Source organism: Loxodonta africana, chromosome 21 (genome assembly GCF_030014295.1).
Source record: "Loxodonta africana isolate mLoxAfr1 chromosome 21, mLoxAfr1.hap2, whole genome shotgun sequence".
In the NCBI taxonomy this organism is placed as follows: Eukaryota; Metazoa; Chordata; class Mammalia; order Proboscidea; family Elephantidae; genus Loxodonta; species Loxodonta africana.
The window spans coordinates 33,732,608-33,754,809 of NC_087362.1; the positions used below are offsets into that span (position 1 = coordinate 33,732,608).

General features: G+C 43.7%; 1 protein-coding gene across 1 annotated transcript in view; it reads right to left on the reverse strand.

Annotated features, from left to right (window-relative positions):
* Nucleotides 1–22,202, reverse strand: part of ATP2C2 (ATPase secretory pathway Ca2+ transporting 2) — a 95,909-nt gene that overhangs the window by 53,802 nt on the left and 19,905 nt on the right. The gene's annotated exons all lie outside the window — the stretch shown is intronic.

The following is a 22,202-nucleotide window of genomic DNA, read 5'->3' on the forward strand; positions in this document are numbered from 1 at the left end:
GGGGTTGGGAGGACAGATACTACAGAGGAGACTCAGAATCAGGAAAGTGCTAGGTATTTTTGCAACATCATTCCTAGTATTCTGATACCCAGGACATGATAATCATCTTTTCCTTTTCAATCAGATTGTCGGGGACTGGAAAGAGGAAGGGGAGAGTGACGTGTTGACTGACTTCTTCCTGCAGCAGCGGGAATAGAGACTGCAAATTCCTCTTTCCCTTTCTGCACCCTTTTTCCTCCCTCAATATGCAAATGATCCCCCAGATGCCTAGTTTTCTTAGAAAAGCTATGCTAACCACCTCCTTTTCCAGGAATTGCTTGGGACCTATGCTGACGTCCAGGAAGCACAATAACAATTACACGGACCATTCAACAGGTTCCTCTGGTTGCTGTGAGCTTTCCTTACGTCAACACTGCGTTCTTTATTGTGCAAGAATCACTGTTGATCTTGAAACGTGTATTTCAAAATGAGAGAATTTTTTCCCACCCTCAAGATCTGGTTTGGTTGTACCAAATAAAGTGTTCAATTCTTGCCCACACCACAATGGGAGACTGTCCTGGGGGCCTAAGGACCAGCTCCCACCCCCTAGTATTCTTGGTCTTGCTATGTCTTTCCTGCCAAGACCACACCAAATCCATTTTTCATACAGCAGCCTGAGTGACTCTAAGACATAAATCCAATCATCTCTCTCTCTCTCACACACACACACACACACACACAGAAAGACACACGAGCCCTGGTTGAGCCTAGGAATAATTCCTATGACCAGCAATTCCACTCCTAGGTACACAACCAAGAGTATGGAAAGCAGGACCTCAGACAGATACTCATACACCAATGTTCACTACAACATTATTCAGAATAACCAAAAGGTAGAAGCAACCCAGTGTCCATCAAGAGATGAATGGATATACAAAATGTGGTATATACAATACAACGGAGTATATTATTCAGCCATAAAGAGAAATGAAGTCCTGATACATGCCACTACATGGATGAATGAACCTTGAAAAACATGCTGCTGAGTGAAATAAGCCAGACACAAAAGGACATATATTGTATGTTCCCACTTCTGTGAAATATCTAGAATTGGCAAATGCACACAGAGGAAAGTTTCTTAGCAGTTACCAAGGGCGGGGGCAGGTGGGTGGGGAGTTATTGCTAAAGGGGTGCTGAGTTTCTGTGTGGGGGGACGAAAACTTTTTGAAAATAGTGATGATGGTTGTAAAACATGGTGAATATAATTAATGTCGCTAAATGGAATGGTTAAAATGGCAAATTTTTTGTTATATATATTTTACCAGAATAAAAATTTTTTTAATGAACAATTCCTTAATCTCAAATATCCAGTTCATGCTCAAACTTCCAGTTGTCTCAAACATTTAACTTTAACCGCTCGTTTGATCAGGATCCAAATAAAGTTTATGCGGTTGTGGTTAGCGGACTTTTTTTGTTTTTGTTTTAGCTGATGTTTTCTTAAGTCTCTTTATCTATAGGTTCCTCCCCCATGCTTCCCCCACCCCGGAATTTATTCGTTGAAGAAAATCTCACTCTTTTGAGTGTTTACTTTGTTACACGTTTATGGAGTAGGGAATTTATAGCAGTATATGTAAGCTTTAGTTTATAAAACACTAATGTCTTGGGGATCTATGTCAACGTTGTTCTCCTGGTAGGAAGGCATGATCAGAAATCATGAAAGACCAACAGGACTGGCTGATGGAACTGACCCCACCATGCCGCCCATGCCCCTGTCACCATCCTAATCCAAGCTGTCACCAGAACCACAGCCCTGCCTTACAGTGGTTTTGTAAATTTAGAGCCCCTCGGTGGCACAGATGGTTAAATGCTCAACTACTAGCCAAAAGATTGGTGGTTTGAACCCACCCAGAGGCACTGAGGAAGACAGGCCTGGCAATCTGCTTCTGAAAACCCTATAAAAGCAGTTCTACTCTGCACAAGTGGGGTTGCCATCAGTCAAAAAGGACTCAGTGGCAACTAACAATAACCAACAACAACTGTAAATTTGATACCACTTGTTCACACTGTCCTCTGGAATTACAGATGTGAGATCAAATCCCTCCATCTCCCTCAAATTCTTCTCTCGCCATCCCTGAACCATTGTGACTTATCTGACAGCAGGCTGTCCTGAGCATATCACTTCCCTGCTGACCTGCTTTCCCCTCTCCATCTCTTCCTCTTCTCCCACTTCTGTTCCTTGTCTGTCTGTCCCTCTCCTCTTCTCTCTGGATGGAGCGAGTACTTCCCCATCCGGCAGTTTTCTCTCCTGGCTTCCAGCCACAAGCCCTGGAGAGCTCTCTCATTCCCCTACCCCCCGCACCAGGCCTCTGGCCCTTAGAAAGTCCAGGAACCTTCACCTGACGTAGCTCTGCCTCCCCAGAGCAGACACCTCTCTCCAGTACCATCTTATCACCTTTCTCAAGAAGCCCTCTCTGCCTGGGGCCACCTGCTTATGGCTTACTCCCCAGCCAGGCGAGGCCGATTTCTCCTAGCCCCAGGCTCCCCTCCCTGGGTCCCCACCACATCTTTAGGCAGCCTGTCTGGCCTCACTCCCAGGACCTGCCCTTCTCCAGAACAGCAGCACTCCAGGGCACTGGCCAGGTACCAGGACAGAAAATTGCCAAGAAAATGGTACAACCCTTGGCCCGCCTTCTGGAGCCCACAGCTGGCCCCAGCTGGGCATATTAAAATTGTACTGGCTGGCAAGGTGAGCCCTGGGTTCTAATCCTAGCTCCTCCTTGATGGAGGTGCCACATGGTGCTTCTGAAATCCAGTCCATGTCCTGGCCCTGACCCAACTGGACTGTGTGACCTTAGGTGAGACAGCTGCCCTTTCTGAGCTCCAATTTTCTTCTTTGAAAAGAAAAAAGAGGTGAGGCGCTGGGGGGACAATAGGTTTGCCTCCAAGGTTGCCACAGGATTACACGAGATAAAGTATGTAAGCACAATAACAGCAGCTAGCTTTAAGTGCCTATCATACCTGTCCTACACCTGCCGCTCACCTAATAGTAAAGAGCTGAAGTGTATATGGTGTTTTGATGGTGAGGCTGTGTGCCAGCGCTTATATAACCTCTGAACTTCCAGATACGCATTGTAAAACCGGGACGATAATTTATGTGTCGCACAGTCATTTTGAAGATTAAAAAAAACACCTCTGTAAATGCACCTGGCCATGAGATGAACTTAATGAATGTTCCGGAAGGGATCAGCAGCCTAAAGAGCCTAGCCGACCTGAGGATGGCTCCTCTCTGTGACCCTGTCCTGTTGGGGACCCATACCACCTAAGCTTCTCTGAGAGGTGGCATTTCCACAGTGGGTCTAGAAGACGTATAAACACTTCACAGTGTGCTCTCAGTGAATGTTGCGACCGCAGGGAGGAAAACTGTGAACCCTATAAAAAACCACCCTCCTTGATTTGTGTTTGACACTACTCTCAAATAATTTCTCTGTATTTAAAACAAAAAAGGATCACAGGAACCCACAACCCCTGTCCTGTGTGGGTCAGGACTAGCAGGAGCCCCACCCTTTCACAGGTAGTCCCAGTCCTCGTCTGTCCACCCCACCACCTGGGGAGCCAGCCATGTGGCTGGAGAAGGCCTGCATGGTTAAGGGGAGGGGTCAGAACATGGCAGGGTGCAGGCAGCAAACGCCTCAGGGCCGGGGAAAGGCCCGCGGAGAGCCAAGGGAGCCTGGGGGGCACTGACAGAGGGGACTTACACACCCAACACATTGTATCCTATGACCATGGGGGCAGCCTGGAGCCCACAGAGTGAGAAGACCTTGCCTCTGACTTCACTCTGTAAGGAAAAACCATTTACACAGTGTTGTTATTGTTAGCTGCTATTGAGCTGGCTCTGACTTATGGTGACCCCATGTACAACAGAACAAAATGTTGCCTGGTTCTGTGCCATCTTCATGATCGTTGGTATGCTTGAGTCTACTGTTATGACTGACTATATTTACATACTACTAGTACTATACTAGGAAACCCTGGGGGGCGTAGTGGTTAAGAGCTACGGCTACTAATGAAAAGATTGGCAGTTTGAACCCACTAAGCTATCCTTGGAAACACTATGGGGCAGTTCTACTGTCCTATATGGTCGCTATGAATTGGAATCAACTCGACAGTAATGGTAATGGTAGTACTATGCTTAGGAGCCCTGGTAGCACAATGGTTAATTGCTCAGCTGCTAAACAAAAGATTGGTGGTTCAAACCCACCAACTGACCCCATGGGAGAAAAGACCTGGTAATCTGCTCCTGTAAAGATTACAGTCTAGGAAACCATACAAGGCAATTCTACTCTGTCATATAGGGTCACTATGAGCTGAAATCTACTCAACGGCACACAACAAAGGTTACTATACTTACACACCTGCTGTCATTTACACACTACCAGGTACACACCTGGGAGCCCTGGTGGCACAATGGTTAAGAGGTATGGCTGCTAACCAAAAGTTCAGCAGTTCAAATCCACCAGCCACTCCTTGGAAACCCTATGGGACAGTTCTACTCTATCTTATCGGGTTGCTATGAGTCAGAATCAACTCGAAGGCAACAGGTTTGGTTTTGGTTTTGGTTAGGTACATATCCAAAAGAAGTGAAAACAGATTCTCAAAGAAATACATGCCCACACATGTTCCTTATAGCACTTTCCACAATAGCCAAAAGGAGGAAACAACCCAAATATCCCATTGATGGATAAATGGATAAACAACACATGGTCTAGCCATACAATGGAATATCACTCAGCCATAAAAAGCAATGAAGTTCTGACACGTGCTATGACATGGATGGACCTTGAGAACATAATGCTGAGTAAAGGAAGGCAGACACAAAAGGACACACATTGTATGATTCCATTTATACAAAAGTCCAGAATAGGTAAATTCGTAGAGATAGAAAGCAGATTAGCCGTTGCCAGGGGCTAGGGATGGGAAAAGGGGGAGAGACTGCTAGTGGGCATTGGGGCTCCTTTTGGAATGAAGAAAATGTCTTGGAACTAGATAGAGGTGGTGGTCGTACATTGTGAGTGAACTAAATGCCACAGAATTGTTCGCTTTAAAATTGCTAATTTACGTTATGAGAATTTCAACTCTATAAAATAAAAAAAAAATTTAAAAGATAAAGCTACTTACAAGCCATAGACAGGAACTTCCTCCAGACCTTTGAACTAGCCCATATCCCCACTCACCCCCTCCTGGGTCCCACCTGCATCAGGTCTCAGGTCTCCCCCGCCCCTCTCCCCCCCTTTCCCCTTCCCTCCCATAACCTCCCCAGGCAGCTTTCCAACAACCAGAGACCTGTCTTTGCTGTCTCTCCCCACTGGCTCCCCCCATAAACATTTCAATGCAGGTTTCTGCAGAAACCATAACCTCCTCTCTGGCCTTTGCTTTGGAAATACACCCTTTCACTCCTCTCATGCACCAAAATCGAGCTTGCAAAGAACTCATCTACACTTGCTGCCTCCACTTCCTCACCTCATGCACCAAAATCGAGCTTGCAAAGAACTCATCTACACTTGCTGCCTCCACTTCCTCACCTCAAACCACTTTCACCAGGCCTCCATGACTCTCCTGCATTCTAGGCAGCTGGGACATACCCCTGGACCCAAAATATCATGAGTGAGGGCTCACCCCATTCCACTCCAACATCTCCATTCTTGGAATGCAGAATCCTCAGGTTTGCGACTGAACAGATGGTCCCCGCCACCCTTGTGCTGCACCTGGTGGCTTCTTCCAGGAGGCTCACGTTTGCCCCTCTTTCTCCCTAAAAGCGCCCAGGGGAGGGGGCATACAGTCATGCCCACAGTCCTATAATCATATGGCACTTAACAGACTTACCGTTTTGTTGAAAATGGAATCTCCCACCCTGTTGCAAGAAGATACAAAGACTGGTACACCCACTCCACCTCCATATAGACACACACACACACTCTCTCTCTCTCTCCGTGTTTTCTCTCCAAACAGGCCCATGTTGTAGCTGTTTGCTGCTGTTGAGTCGACCCCTCCACTTATGGAGACCCCACACACAACAAAACAAAACGCTGCAGGTCCTGCACCAACCCCATGATCGGTAGCAGATTGGACCTTGGTGATCCATAGGGTTTTTATTGGCTGATTTTTGGAAGTAGATTGTCAGGTCTTTCCTCCTAGTTTGTTTTAGCCTGGAAGCTCCACTGAAATCTGTGCAGCATCCTAACAACATGCAAGCCCTCACTGAGACATGGGTGGTAGCTGCACGTAAGGTGCATTGGTCAGGAATTGAAACCGAGTCTCCCACATAGAAGGTTAGAATTCTACCACTAAACTACCACTGCCCTCTAAATAGGCCCATAACGGCTGGTTATCAGCACGTTGATATGACCAAGAATGGCCCATCTAGAAGCCGATATACTTAAAAACTGGAAACAAACATTGATCCAATTAAATCTACCGTGCTAAACCTCTCCTGTGGAACATCGCACAGCCATGACACAGGAGGTGGTGGAACACCAGTGAGGAGGCTGTCTGGCCAAAGACATCAAGCCTGAGTCTGATCAGGCCTCTAGTCTAGCTCACGCTGCACAGCCAGTATAGAGGAAATACAGGAGACAGCAGAACATGCTCAATGATACCACTGGCATGCAACTCACAGGACTGTGGGCAACCACAGCACAAACCACCAGCTTCTCCAACACGAACTGCAAAGACTACAAAAGGAGGGGTGTCTAGATGTAGAGGCACAAGAGGATCTCAACCAAATGTATCTAGGGTCCTGATTTGAACAAATTGTGAAACCGTATTTACGAGACCATCAAGGAAAACTGAATATTGACTGCGTATTTGATAGTCCTTGATTCTTGTTGGTATTTTAACATGTGATGATGGTAACTGTGACTGTATTTTTTAAGAGCCCATATTTTTACAGATATATATAGAAATAGTTACAGATGAAGTTATATGAAGTCTGAGATTTGTGCAGAAATAATCCAAGAGTAGGTTGGGGTACAGATGAACCAAGACTAGCCATCTCTTTGTAACCTGGTGACAGTCGGTGATGGAGCCACGTGGGTCCATGACACTATGCTGTCTACTCTTGTAAATGACTGAAACTCTCCATAAAACAAAGTTAAAAAGAAAAGGAGAGCTACAGGTGTCGACTGAGGGAGATGGCTTTGATATGTCACCAAAGAAAAAAGGAATTTGCAGAATTATCTTTATAGTATAATCCCACTTTTGTAAAAGAAAAGACACACATAAAAACATAGCCACATGCATGTGTATGTGTACAAGTGTGTGCATGAATCGTTTGCATGCGTGCACATGTACATGCATTTGTATACTCACTGCATGTGTGTGCGCATGTGTGTGTGTATTTATGCATGTGTTTCATCCACTGCACGTGTGCACATGAATATGGGTGTGTATGCATTGTGTGTTCACATGCACATGCGTGTGTGCATGTGTGTGCACACACATTTGTGTGACCACAGGAGAAAGAGTAGGAAGATAACAGTAGCTGCCTCCCAGTGGTGGACTGAAGGACAAGAGGGGTTGCCAGCTCGTTTCTAGCTTGTAGACGTCTGTATGGTTTGAATCACCAGCGTGTTCCTTTAGGAAAAAGGGCGGCACATCCTGCTTAAAGTCAGACACCCTCTGGAGCCCCCCTGCTTCTCACTTCCTGTCGATTCTGATTTGGGCAAAGCCAACCCTCCCTTCTCCCCTGTGACCCCAGAGACTGTTTGCCCATGGCCAATAGTCCCGCTACTGGTATGTCTGGGCTGGCGATGGTGAGCAGGGTTTCTTAAGCCACGAGGAAATTGCCTTGCACCTAAGGCTGATTTAGAGTATTTTCATCAAGCAAAGACAGCTAGGGGCTGATGTTTACTTTGGTGGTGGCTCCCGTGGGAACCACACAAAGCAAATGCGGCCCTCACTGAAAGACAGGTTGAAGAAATGGGCCATGAGCCCACTGCAGGCCACACGAGCATGTCAGTACCTGTGGATGAACCAGCCTCACCTGAACCAAACCCCAAGCTTTACTTGCCTTCCTGTCCAGCACGGGGGCCAATTCCATTCAAACACTGAGCTAGACCCTAAGGATCTCTTCCTTGTCACAAGGGATTATGTAACATTTATTTCTCCAACATATGTTTGTCCTTGTGCCTCAGTTTCCTCATCTGGTAAGAGGGGATTATACTACTGTGGACAACATAGAGTTGCTATGGGATAAAAGGAAATGATGTCAAAGATATACAACATCATCAGTCATCAGGGAGATGCAAACCAAAACCACAATGAGGTACCACTTCACTCCCACCAGGATGGCTAAGATCAGAAAAATGGAAAATGACAAGTGTTGGTGAGGATGCAGAGAGATTGGAACCTTCATCCATTGCTGGTGGGACTGTAAAACGGTATAGCCGCTGTAGAAGACCATGTGGAAGTTCTTCAAAAAGTTAAACATAGAATTACCAGATGACCCAGCAATTCCACTCGTAGGCACATACTCAAAGGAGCTGAAAGCAGGGACTCAAACAAACACTTTACACCAACATTCACTGTGGCATTATTCACAACAGCCAGATGGTGGAAGCAACCCAAGTGTCCATCAACACATGAATGGATAAACAAAATGTGATGTATATGTATGATGGAATATTACTCAGCCAGTAAGAGAAATGAAGTTCTAATGCACACTATGACATGGAATAGCCTTGGAAACATGATGTTGAGTGAAATTGGCCAGACACAAAAGGACAAATATTGTATGATCCCACCTATATGAAATATCCAGACTAGGTAAATGCATAGAGTCTAAAGTTCTTTAGTGGTTACCAGGGACTGGAAGGGCAGAGATATAGCTTAATGGGTACTAAGTTTCTGTTAAGGATGATGAAAGAAATTGGAAATGGATGGTGGTGATGCCTGCACAACATGGTGAATACAATTAATGTCACCAAATTGTACATGTAAAAATGGTTGAAATGGTAAATGTTAACATAATAAAAGTTATGAAAGCTATTTAACTATATGGAAAATATTAAACATATATTGAAGAATAACCTACATACAGGCACATGCACAAATCTTAAGCATGTATTTGGATGTATTTTTATGTAGGTGTACACCTGAGTACCCACCACTTAGAGCCAGTGTAAAACTTTCCCAGCCCCAGCAGGTACCCATTTCTCCTGGTATATACCCAGAAGTAGAACTGCTGGGCCATAGGATATGATTTACAGGATACAGACATCACCACACAATTTTCCCAATTGGTGGTACCATTAACAATAGACTGAGAAGGAAAAAAAAAAAAAAGGAGGAGCACAATACCATGAATAAGATAGTGTATATGGAACAAAAAGGGAAAGAATATGTATTTGTTTATATATGCTGGGCACGCCTCTGGCAGAATACACAGAAACTGGGGATGTGAACTGCCTTTGGGTTTGGGAACTGTGTGGCTGGAAGATAGGGATGGGTGGGAGCCTATTTATTGAATACCTTTTTGTACCTTCTTAAATTTTGAACCATGAGTATGAATTGTCGGCTCAGTGGGGGGAAAACCAGTCCTGATCAGGCCTAGGGGTTAGGGAGGATGAAGGAGGTAGGGGAAAATTCATGTGAAAGGGATGCTCTGAGAAACCAAGTGGAAATTAACTAGGAAAAGGGTAAGAAGAGGAAAAGCACCCCAAGCAGAGGATGGCGTGTTCAGACTCTGTCACCAGAGAGAGTGTGGCTCATTCTAGGGACTGGAAGGCAGCCAATGTGGCTGGAGCAGAGAGGAACAAGGAGGTCAGGTGCTGAAGCATGCCCAAGACAGGTGACTCATGACTGTGGAGCTTAAGATCACGGGGAGCAAAGAGGGAGAAGAAGGTTACTAATGGGCTCAAGGAAGCTTGCCTATTTTTTTTTTTAATGTCAAAAAACCTACTATGTGCAACAAGCTGGGTAAAGGGGGCATCACCAGTCCGAGAGGCTGGTTGCCCCACCTAGCAGCTGTGTCAACCTCAGCAAGCCTCTTAATTCTCTGAGACTCAGGTTTCCCCTCTGCAAAATGGGAATAATGGTATCACACACCTAGGATTGTGGTGAGGCAGGCATTCTTAAAGTTTAATCTCAGGTCAAGATGGGTTTCAGGGTTTGTTTTTCCAGTCGATGATACTGTATATATTGGTGATGTTTCCTTTTATCTGTGTGTGTGTGTGTGATGGTGGTGGTAAGGTGCATATACGTGTGACCTCAGACAGCAAATGAACTACCAATAGGACCAAGTGAATTACATGGAGTATGTATCTTGTTCTGGCATGGACAGAACAAGTCAGGGCTGAGCAAGGTGATGGCCAGCATGATCAGGGCCAAGAAGGTGACTGACAATATGAGAAGACTGGTTATATACCAGGACACTGAGTAATAAGCAAATATGCTGAGGATAATTGGAGCTGGGGTTCTCATTATCGGTGAAAGGGCTTGCATACACCTTGTGGTACTGGATTAGAATTTATGGTTTTCAATGTAGACAGATATAGAACTCAATGTAGATCTAACAGCATGTATTATAGATGGTGAGAGGGCTGAGAAGGCAAAACTCCCCAGTAGCAATGAGCACCCTAAGCTCTAGATCCTGAATTCTAAATACCATTTCCCAGTAAAATGGAACAGCTGCTATGGAGAACAGTTTTGTGGTCCCTTAAAAAAGTTAAACATACCATTACCATATGCCCCAGTTATTTCTCTCCTAGGTATCTACTGCAGAGACTAGAAAGCAGGAACAAAACAGATACTTGTACTCCAATGTCCACGGAGGCACTATTTACGATAGCCAAAGGGTAGAAACAACTCAAATGTCCACCAACAGATGAACGGATAAGCAAAACGTGGTACATACATACAATGAAATATTACTCAGCCATAAAGAGAAAGGAAGTTCTGATACGTGCTGTGACATGGATGAACCTTGAAAACATGATGCTGAGTGAAATAAGTCAGACACAAAAGGACACATATTGTATGACCCCATTTATATGAAATATCTAGAATAGGTAAACACATAGAGACAGAAAGTAGATTAGTGGCTATCAGGGGCTAGTGGGTAAGGATAACAAGAAGTTATTGCTTAATGGTGATGGAGGAGTTTGGGGGATAGTGGTGGTGGTTACATAACATGGTGAATATAATTATGCCACTGGATTGTACACTTAAACATGATTAAAATGGCAAATTTTATGTTATATATACTTTACCACAGTAACATTTTTTAAAAATCCACCAAAGCCTATGCCTTCTAACAGTGACCCCACTTCCACAGGTGAGGGGTGGCATGACAGTGAGGGCCTTCACCACACTACTGCCTGCTAAAGCAAAACACTAGCAACCACCTCAGAGTCCACCTGGTTAGATAGGCTTGGTACCTCCAGATTTTAAACCTGCTGCAAAGAAGCACAGGGAGGCATCTTCTGCACTGAGGTGGAATGATTGCCAAGATTTATTAAAGAAAAAAGTGAGGAAGAATTCGATAGTACCTGTGGCATGCTTGTTCTGTAAGAAAGGGACAACAAGAATATATACACATATTTATAGGCTGGTAAATGCATAAAAAAGGAGTCCAAGTGGTGCAATGGTTAAAACACGCAACTGCTAACTAAAAGGATGGCGGTTCAAACCCACCAACGGCTCTGTAGGAGAAAAGATCTGCTCTGTTCCCATAAAGATTACAGCCAAGATTCAAGGCTATACATAAAAGACAGGTCCCTAATAAAGCGAAATGCATGGACAAGTATAAGGGCTAGTAGGAAAGTATTCATGCTTGATAATTCTAAATATTTTGTCCTGCATGTTTCTTAATACCAAATATATTAAAAGGCAAGGATAAAATTATGTCATGGAGCACATGAAACATAAGGACATAATTAGTGATAACAACAAAAAGGGGGAAGAGGAATGGCATAGATATAGGATTTCCTGCATGTTACTGAAGTTGAATTGGTACCAACTTACCCTAGAACGTTATAAATCAAGCTTTGAAATGTAATATCCATGGTAACTGCTAATAAAATATATTAAAAAAACATACACAAAAGGAAAGGAGAAGGGAACCAAAAAGGCTATCTACAACAAAAACAACAAAAGACAAAATCAAGTAGTGTTAAAGGACAAAGAAGGCTTAAGACACACAAAAAACAAATCACAAAACAGCAGAAGTAAGTCACTTTCTATCAGTAATTACAGTGAATGTAAATAGACTAAATGCTTCAATGAAAAGGCAGAGAGTGGCAAAATGGATTAAAAAAAAAAACATGATCCAACTGTATGCTGTTTACAAGAGACACATCTTAAACTCAGGGACACAAATAGGTTGAAAGTGAAAGGATAGAAAAAATATTGCACACAAATAATCAAAAGAGAGCTGGGGTAGCAATCTTAATATCAAAGTAGACTTTAAGACAAAATCTGTCAGAAGAGATAAAGACAGACCAATTAATCAACAAGATTTAACAATCCTAAGTACATATGCACCCAATAAATACCAGGGCACCTGAATATACAAAGCAAACACTGATAGAATTGAAGGGGGAAATATACAGGACTATAATAATAGTTGGAGATTTCAATACACCACTGCCAACATTGGACAGAATATCTACAACAAGGGAACAGAGGGCCTGAATGACACTATAAGCCAAATAGACTTAACAGATACATGTAGGACACTCCATCCCAAAATGGTACAATATACATTCTACTCAAGTGCACGTGGATCATCCCACAGGATAGACCACACTTTAGGTCACAAAGCAAGTCTTGGTAAATTTAAAAAGATTGAAATCATACAAATATTTTGTCTGCCCAAAATGGAGCGAAGATAGAAATCAGTGACAGAAAAAAACCTAGAAAATACACAACATACAGCAATTAAACAACACATTATTAAACTTCCAATGAGTTCAAGGAAGAAATCAAAAGAGAAATCACGAATTTCTTAGAGTCAAATGAAATTGAAAGACTACCAAAAAGTGAAAAGACAAGCTACCAACTGGGAGAATGTCTTCAGAAACCATATATCTGACGAGAACCTAATAACCATAATAAAATTTCGACAACTTAAAAAACAAAAAGACAAATAACCCAATCATAAAATGGGCAAAAGACATAGACATTTCACCAAAGAGGACATTCAAATGACCATCAAACACATGAAAAGATGCTCAGCATCGTTAGCCATCAGGAAATGCAAATCAAAACTACAATGAGATACCATTTCACTCCCACTAGGATGGCTAAGAAAAAAAAACGTTGGTGAGGATGTAGGGAAGTTGGTACTCTTATCCACTGCTGGTGGGACAGCAAAATGGTACAGCTGTTGTGAAAAACAGTATTGCGGTTCCTCAAAAAACTAAAAATAGAACTACCACACAACCCAGCAATCCCACTCCTAGGTAGATACCCAAAAAACTTGAAAGCAGAAACTCATAAAGAGGCTTGTACACCAATGTTCATTGCAATACTATTCACAATAGCCCCCCCAAAAACAAAAGGTGGACACTACCTAAATTTCCATCAACAGATGAACGGATAAACAAAATGTGGTACATACATACAATGGAATACTACTTACCCAGTAGGAGAAATGAAGTCTTGATACATCATACAGTATGGATGGAACTTGAAGACATTATGCTGAGCAAAATGAGCCAGTCACAAGAGGACAAATATTGTATGACCTCACTTATATAAAAAGACAAAAAAAGGCAAATGTAGAGAGACCAAAGTTTACTAATGGTTACCAGGTATGGGAGGGAGGGGAAAAGGAGGGCTAACACTGATGGAAAAATCATAGTGATTAAGGGTAGGTTGCATAGCCAATTATTGTAATTGCTGTCAATAAGTCATACACCTGTAAAAAGCTGAATTGACAAAAGTTGTGTAATAAACATATTTACAACAATGTAAAAAAAAAAAAAAAGTAGTTGCTGAGGCTGCTTATGTACTACCAAACATCTCATGGGATTTCATTTCTTGGTTTGGAGTTATAGAGTCACGGTTTCTTTGGACATTCCTGTTAACTGGCCTAATAACACATTTAGTGCTTCTGTTCTACCTCTAGTTCGTTGTGTAGTGCCTAAGGTCTTAAAAGCTTGCAAGCGGCCATCCAATGCACAATTGGTTTCTATTCACCTGGAACAACAGAGGAAGAAGGACAGTTAGGAATAGGAGGTGGATATGGAATGTGTGGCTAAATGACTCCAGAAACAACTGCCTCCTTCGTCACGAGACAAATGGTGCCTGGCTATCGCTACTGAACATTTTGATCAAAGATTCCATAGAAGAATCCTGATCAAAAGGGGGAAAATGCAGAATATATTTCAAAATCTTATGAACTCTAGACTTTCTGGAGCCAGAGAGAGTGAATGAATCTCTGAAACTACTGCCCTGAGATAACCTTTAAAACTTAAACCAAAAATATCCCCTGAAGTCATCTTAAAATCCAGCTTAAGTAGTTAAAAAGGTCAGCCTTGAACATTATGCTCTTTTAAGAACTATGTATATGGGATCAAACTGATATCAGCAACTTAAAAGATTGGATGGGAACCTTAGGGGACAATGAGTTTATGTTAATGAGGGAGGAACAACTCAGAAAAGGAAGGTAAGAATCCTTACACGAAACAAAGAACGTAATCAATGTTACTAAGTTGTACATGTAGAAACCATTGAATTGGTATGTTCTGCTGTGTATATTCTCAGCAACAACGACAACAACAAAAAAAAAATTTAGAGAGAAAAAAAAAGTTTACAGCCAAGAAAAACCTTATGGGGAAGTTCTACTCTGTCACAAGGGGTTGTTATGAGTTGGAATGAACTTGACAGCACACAACAACAACAAAATGCATAAAATCCCTCTGGAAGAATCTAGAAGAAATGACACAGTTGATGGAGACACAGTGAGAAGCTAGAGACAAAGGAGTGGCAGGGAAGTAGGTGCCCTTATCCTTTAGTGCCCTTTGGATTTTATATCACGTAAATGTACTAAACTACTCAAAAAACAAGTATTTTCGCAAATCACATTCACTCCTCTCGTTCTGAATCTGTGCTTGCCTAGCAACCCTGTGGTGTAAATCGTTTTCCCTCTTAGACTTTCCTACACCGACCAATCAACAAGTCTACTTGGCAGTCATACTCTCACGGAGTTTAATAAACGGACTCTGTTGTTGTTAGTTGCTATTGAATTGGCTCTGACTCATGGCGACCCCATGTACAACAGAATGACACACTGCCCAGTCTGACATCATATTCATGATCGTTGGTATGCTCAAGTCCATTGTTGCCCCCACTTTGTCTTTTGAGTGCCTTACTACCTGAGGGCCCATCTTTCAGCACTGTATCAGACAATATTCTGTTGTGATCCATAGGGTTTTCAATGGCTAATTTTCAGAAGTAGATCGTCAGGCCTTTCTTCCTAGTCTTGTCTTAGTCTGGAAGCTTCACTAAAACCTGTCTATCATGGATGACTCTGCTGGTGTTGGAAATACCGGTGGCATAGCTTCCAGCATCACAGCAATATGCAAGCAACCACACTACAACATAATGACAGGCAGGTGGTGGAAAGAGGCTCTAGGCTTATGCATTTGTCCCTTAGTGAGACTTGATTCATATGACCGAGTTCTTTAAACAGTGTCCGTGGGAGAGCCAACTAATACAGATTTATGGACTGGTGGAGTGAAGGACAGAGGAGAAGAGCCCACACGTTGCCTCACATGCTGTGGGCATCGAATAAGTATTTTCCAAAGGAAAGATCAAAACCCAGTACCCAGTGCCATCGAGTCGATTCCAACTCATAGCGACCCTATATAGTGGGGGAGAAAAAAAGCTAGACTACAAGTATCCAAAGCAAAATCAAAAGGCAAATAAACTGGTTACATATTTTATACAAATATTACTGAAAGGTGTTAATGTCCTTCAAACATAAAGAACTCAGGAAAATAAATAAGAAAAATTGGGATGACACTGAGAAGGGTGGGCAATGGACATGAATAAACAATCTTGAAGAGGAAATATAAATAGCTAACAAACACATTAGTAATGATGGAAATACAGATTCCTATCAATTTGAATTACTCTAGTATAACTTCATGGTAACTGGTAACATTTTCAATGGCCCTATTTCCAAACAAAGGAGCCCTGGTGGTGCAAAGGTTAAGCACTCAGCCGCTAATCAAAAAGTCAGCAGTTCGGACACACCACAGGTCCTCGGGAGAAAAGACCCGGTGATCAGCTCGCCTAAAGATTACAGCCTAGAAAACCCTGTGGGACAGTTCTACTCTATCACTCTGAGGCAGGTCACTATAAGTTGGAATGAACTCAACGGCGTACAACAACGATTTCCAAACAAGGTCACATTCACAGATACCAGAATTAGGACTTCAACATAAATTTTGGAGGGGCACAATCCATAAGATCCACCAACAGAGTGGGCAGTTGGGAAGTTGGCACAGCCCCAAAATACAATTCCTTCCTTTCTACTAGGGATTTGGGGCAGGGAGTGGAGTAATAAACACAATTTCAAAAGTGTCTGCCACCTCAATAGAAAATTACAGTTTCTTCTTGTGGCCCACATCTTCCAAAAAGAAAATACCCTTCAAGGGTATATTTCCTACAAGTGACAGAGTAGATATTCTAGTCTTTTAGTATGATATATGATATTAAAAATGATACAAATTCTCAACAGCAAGGAACATTGTGAACAGATAAGAGAGTCTTCCGGCGAAATCTTACAAAGCAGTGGTGGAAAGGATACTTCCCTAGACTGGAAATTGAAACATTCCAGTCTGTTTCTTCCATTAACTACTGTAAGTGTGGTCCTGGGCAAGTCAAACTGCCTCTCTTAGCCTCCATTCCCTCTGCTGTAAAATGGAGATAAGAGAATCTACTCCAAAGAGTTGTGAGGTAGACAGGAATTAAAGAGATAGTGTTAAGCTTCAAATATTAAAAAAAAAAAAAAAAAAAAATTACCCAAGCAAAGGTGGGTTGGCTAAACATCTTTGGGATTTACACTCATTGGAAACACAGATGGGCACCCAACCCTGTTTTAGACATGGGGGCACTGGGTAATCTAGATGGAAGGCCCCCAGCCTCTCCAACCCTGCAAGTCTTAGCGTGGGATACTGTATTAACAGTTACCATCAAGCTGACCCCAACTAATGGTGATCCCATGTGCGCCAGAGTAGAACAGTCCTCTATAGAGTCTCCAGGGGCTAATTTTTTGGAAGTCGATTGCCAGGCCTTTCTTCCAAGGTGCCGCTGGGTGGACTGGAACTTTCTTTTAGTTAGCAGCAGAGCATGTTGACCATTTGCACCACCCGGGACACTCACTAAATTGTCACTATCATCACTGTCACGTAAGCTATCCTGGAGAGCGAGAATGCTAGGACGCACGGCCACCGAATGGCCAGCAGGCCTAGGCTGATCCCAGGACATTTCGCAAGAACTGCTAGTATCCCACAGAATTCACGTCAACTTCATTTTTCTCTCCAACAAGAATCCCTGGGCAGGGCCAGCTTCACAGGCCTACGACCAGTCTAGCCGCATAGCACCCCATGCTCAGAAGGTCCCCACACTACAGTTTAATGCACTGTAGTCACCATCTTGAAATTCTTACTAATTTTACCTTTAAGTTTGTCGTGTTGCGAGCAGGGGTCTTACATGAACCTAGTCTTTGTGCATAGCAACCTGTCACAGGCAATGAGTACCAAGTGTGGTTATAAAAACAAATTAAGTACGAAACAAAGAAATACTCTTCCACTAAGGCCGATGCTTATCTTATTTTCAAGTGAACAAGTCGGTTCTAAAGTTACCAAATGACAGCCATTAAAACTGGCATGCCCAGGCTGCTGGCCGGCAGAAGTGGCTTAAAATGAGGCCTGAGTATCCTAAACAAACAAATTGTTGACAAATTCAGCTACTGTTTTATACACTTACATGTGGATGGACACTCTCAGCATTAGTATTCTCAAAATTAAAATTCAAAAAGTCTAAATAAAGAACAGAACCCAAGACAAATAAAAATGCTAATAAAAACAGATAACTATTAAGCAGACTATATGGCAGGTGTTGGAGCCCTGGTGGCACAGTGGTTACTAGCTTGGCTGCTAACCAAAAGATCAGCAGTTCGAATCCACCAGCCGCTCCTTGGAAAACTATGGGGCAGTTCTATCCTGTCCTATAGGGTCACTATGAGTCGAAATTGACTCGACAGCAATCGGTTTTGGTTTGGGTTTACATGGCAGGTGTGGTTCTAAGTGCTTTTATATGAGTTAGCTCATTTAAGGAAATATTTCTTTCTACCACTGGGGCAGGCAGCTCTAACTGGCCGCCAATCACCCTTGCCTCCTGGTAGTCACATTGTTTCAAAGCTCCCTCCCTTTGAGTGTGGGCTGGACCTCGACTTGCTTCTAATGAACAGGATACAGCAGGAGTGATGGCATATCATATCGCCTCAGAGGTGAGGTCATAAAAAGACTGCAGCTACCTTCTTGGTGGAAACCCTGCCTGAGAACTCAATGTCATGAGCCTTATTATTAAGGAAGTTGTCACATTTGATCTGTGTGCTTTTATTTGTAAATTTAGTTTGATTTCATAAGTTGTATGCATACAGCTACGGTTATTACAAGGGTCATGCTTATTTTAGACTTATTCAAGTAAGTTGCATTTTAGCACAATCATTTTAAGACAACACTGGAGACTGTAAGACATTTCTTTGAAAAGGTTTGCATATGAAAAGATGTCCTTGAGAAAGACACGGTTAAGGATGTATATGTGCGTGCGTGTGTGTGTAAGCCTCTGAGCTTCCTCCTGTACATTCCCTTCCTGCAAACGAAATGTGATCTCTTAAAAACACAAATCTGACTGTGTCTGTTTTGTTCACCACTTTCCCAATACTTGGCACATCTGGGAATAAGTGAATGAATGAATGTTGTAGCCTCGACTTGAAACCCTTGGGTGGCTCCCTGTTGCTCTAGGGATAAAGCCAATCTCTATGACAGCATCCGAGACACTGTGGCCCAGCCTTGTTCCATCTCTACAGTCTTGTCCATCTCTCCTTCCCACCCCCTGAGCCTCACTTCCTTCTGCCTAGATCACTCCACCAACCTCTGCCCTTCGTCCTGCAGACTCCTCTTTGCCACACCCATTCATCTTAAATACCCCGTCTTCCTCCCAGTACGTACACACCTGTCATTAAACAGTCTGCTGTGGCCGGCAGTTCTGGGCCCATCTCTACCCATGGGTGGGGTACCATGAGGGCAGGCGTGTGAGCTTCTTTTTACCACCATATCTGTGGTGAACAACACCAGGCCAGTGTACAGTAGGGCTTAGGGAATCTTGGTTGAATGAATGGATGACCACTACATGGTTCTGTGGGAACCCAGTCCTCCTGCCAGGGAGCCCCAGGAAAACGAATCAGTTTACTAACCAGGAAGGCAGCACACGGTGGAGCTGCAACTGGCCCCAGTTAAGACATGGGAGACCTAAGGGGCAGAGACGACTTCCCCAACATTGGCACCTAGTCATGGGGAAGCAGAAATTTCTGGTCCAATGTTCTCCTCACTCTGACTCTCAGGTCAGCAGAGAAACTGTTTTCAGTAGTTAAATTAAGGAGGTGTTGTAGGTTGAACTGTGTCCCCCAAAAAGATATGTTTACTCCTAACCCTCCCAGTACCTGTGAATGTGATCTCATTCAGAAATAGGGTCTTTGCAAATGTAATTAGTCAAGACGAGGTAGTACTGGATTAACATAGCCCTAAAGCCAATGATTGGTGTCCTTACCAGAGACACAGAGACACACAGGGGAGAAGGCCCTGTGGTGATGGAGACAGAGATCTGAGTGATACGTCTACAAGTCAAGGAATACTTTGCCAAGAGCCACCAGAAGCTAGGAGATCATGGAATAGATTCTCCCCTAGAGCCTTCAGAGCAGGGCTTCACACCAGCTCATTCTGGTTGGACCCCCTGCTGATAACTTGCCTTTCCACCCCCCAGATATACTGAATCAGGATCTACAGTTTAACAAGATCTCTAGGTGTTATGTCCATAAGAATCGCCTTGGGATCTATAAGAATCACCCGGGGATCTTGTTAAAATGTAGATTCCAACGTAGTACATCTGGGGGTAGAAACACGAATTCTCAGCAGGACGTCAGACCAGAATGAACCGACCCAAAGCCCTGCTTCAGAGGGAGTGTGGACCTGCTGACACCTTGATCTTGAATGTCTGTCCTCCAGAACCGTGAGAGGTTGAATTTCGGCTGTTTTAAGTCACCCAGTTAGTGGCCACTGGTTACAGAAGCCCTAGAAAACTCACACATGGGTCTCTCAAACACCTTCCTCTTCATTACACTGGCAACGCAGGCAATGGAAGAAAAAGCCACTCTTGGGGCGAGTGGGGACCGTATTCAAATCCAGCCTCCAGTGCTGACTAACTCTGGGTCCTCCAGGTCTCTATTTCACCCACCATCCCCGGCCCCGTCACTCTGCTTTTTTCTCCACAGCACCCAGACCACTGTATCCGAAACACCTGACGCCCCCTGACGCCGTCTCTGCTGACTGCCTGTGCCCCTGTAGCTCTGCTCTGCACATAGCTGTATCCTCAGTGGACTCCTGGTAGCACAATGGTTACCAGTTCGGCTGCTAATCTAAAAGTGGGCAGTTGAAATCCATGAGCTGCTCCTTGGAAACCCTACGGGGCAGTTCTACTCTGCCCTATAGGATCACTATGAGCCTGAATCTACTCCAAGGCAACAGGTTTGGTATCCTCAGGGCCCAGCTCCAAGCTGGCCCTAGGTAAATACTTGTGAAGGATAGAGCCCCACCTCTGAGCCTGAACTTCCTCATCCAGCAAACTGCTACATTAATAGGCAGTAAGAGGACCCAAGAGAAGACACAGCAAGTTCTCAATCAATGTGATTAGTATTGTAACCAGGGTAACTCAACAAGGAGCTTGGGAAGCCACCAGGGGTGTGGCACACTTGGTATATAGTACGTGCTCATAAGACAGAGTTATGACAATTGTGGAAATAAGTCACTATAAGCCAGTGGTGCCTCATTTCTAAATTTTCTTGAGAAAAAAACCAAAAACTAAGTCCATTGCTCTAGAGTTGATTCAGATTCATAGTGACCCTCTAAGGCTGAGGAGAACTACCCCACAGGGTTTCCAAGGCTATCATCTTTACAGAAACAGACTGCTACACCTTCCTGCTGAGTGGCTGGCAGGCTTGAACCAAAGCAGACAAGTGCTTAACCAGTGTGCCACCAGGGCTCCTTTCTTGAGAGAAAAAGGGCTGAATTGTAGGATGCAGATCTAAGGGCAGAGGAGCTGCTGGAGCTGTGAGCTGCCCTGCAAGGAAGCAGGTTGCCTGGTTCCAGCTGGCCTCCCTCCCTCATCCACACCCTGCTTCCCTTTATTATACTTCCTGTGTTTGCACAAGGTGCCTTAGAGACAGGACACCTTGTTTCTCTGCTGTGTTTCCTGCCCGCTGCCTGAATAAGGGACCTCCCCCACACTCCAGACCGCTGGCTCATCACCCACACCACACACACACTGGTTCACAGCCAAGTGGTGGTACCTTACATACCCACAGACACGGTGAAGACCTGCCCAGGCCTGGAGGACCCCTCTGGAAAGCTCTGGGGAATGCAGTCCACCTTGGGGCCGTGATCCAAACCCCAAAGTGCCCCAGCCTCTCTGTTCATGTCCATCACCCTGTATTAGGCTTATCTGGACAGCCTATAAAGCCTGACTGTCACCAACTACAAGCCAGGAGGGTTTGGAAAACACCTAGCTTGCTGCAAAAGTCAAAGCGTGGAAAGCAAAGAGGAGGAGGAAAAGTAATGCGGGAAAAGCAAACCATTTGGCAAACTAACTCCAAACTACTTTAACAGGATGCACAACACAAAATATAAGTAGAGAAATGACTTGTAGCAAAATAAGTCTATATCCCGTTGAAGTTTAACACACAATACTTCAGAAAAAATAGAGATTATTTGAAAACTGCTAGCTACACCGTGCTTTGGTGTACCCCATCCTAACACCAGAATACTCACCCCAACACCTGTTATAAAACACGATTTTTAAAACGCACAAATATTTAAGAGTCATAAAAGCAAAATGTTTGGGCTGTTGCCGTTCGTTGGGAGAAAAATTTAAAATCAAAT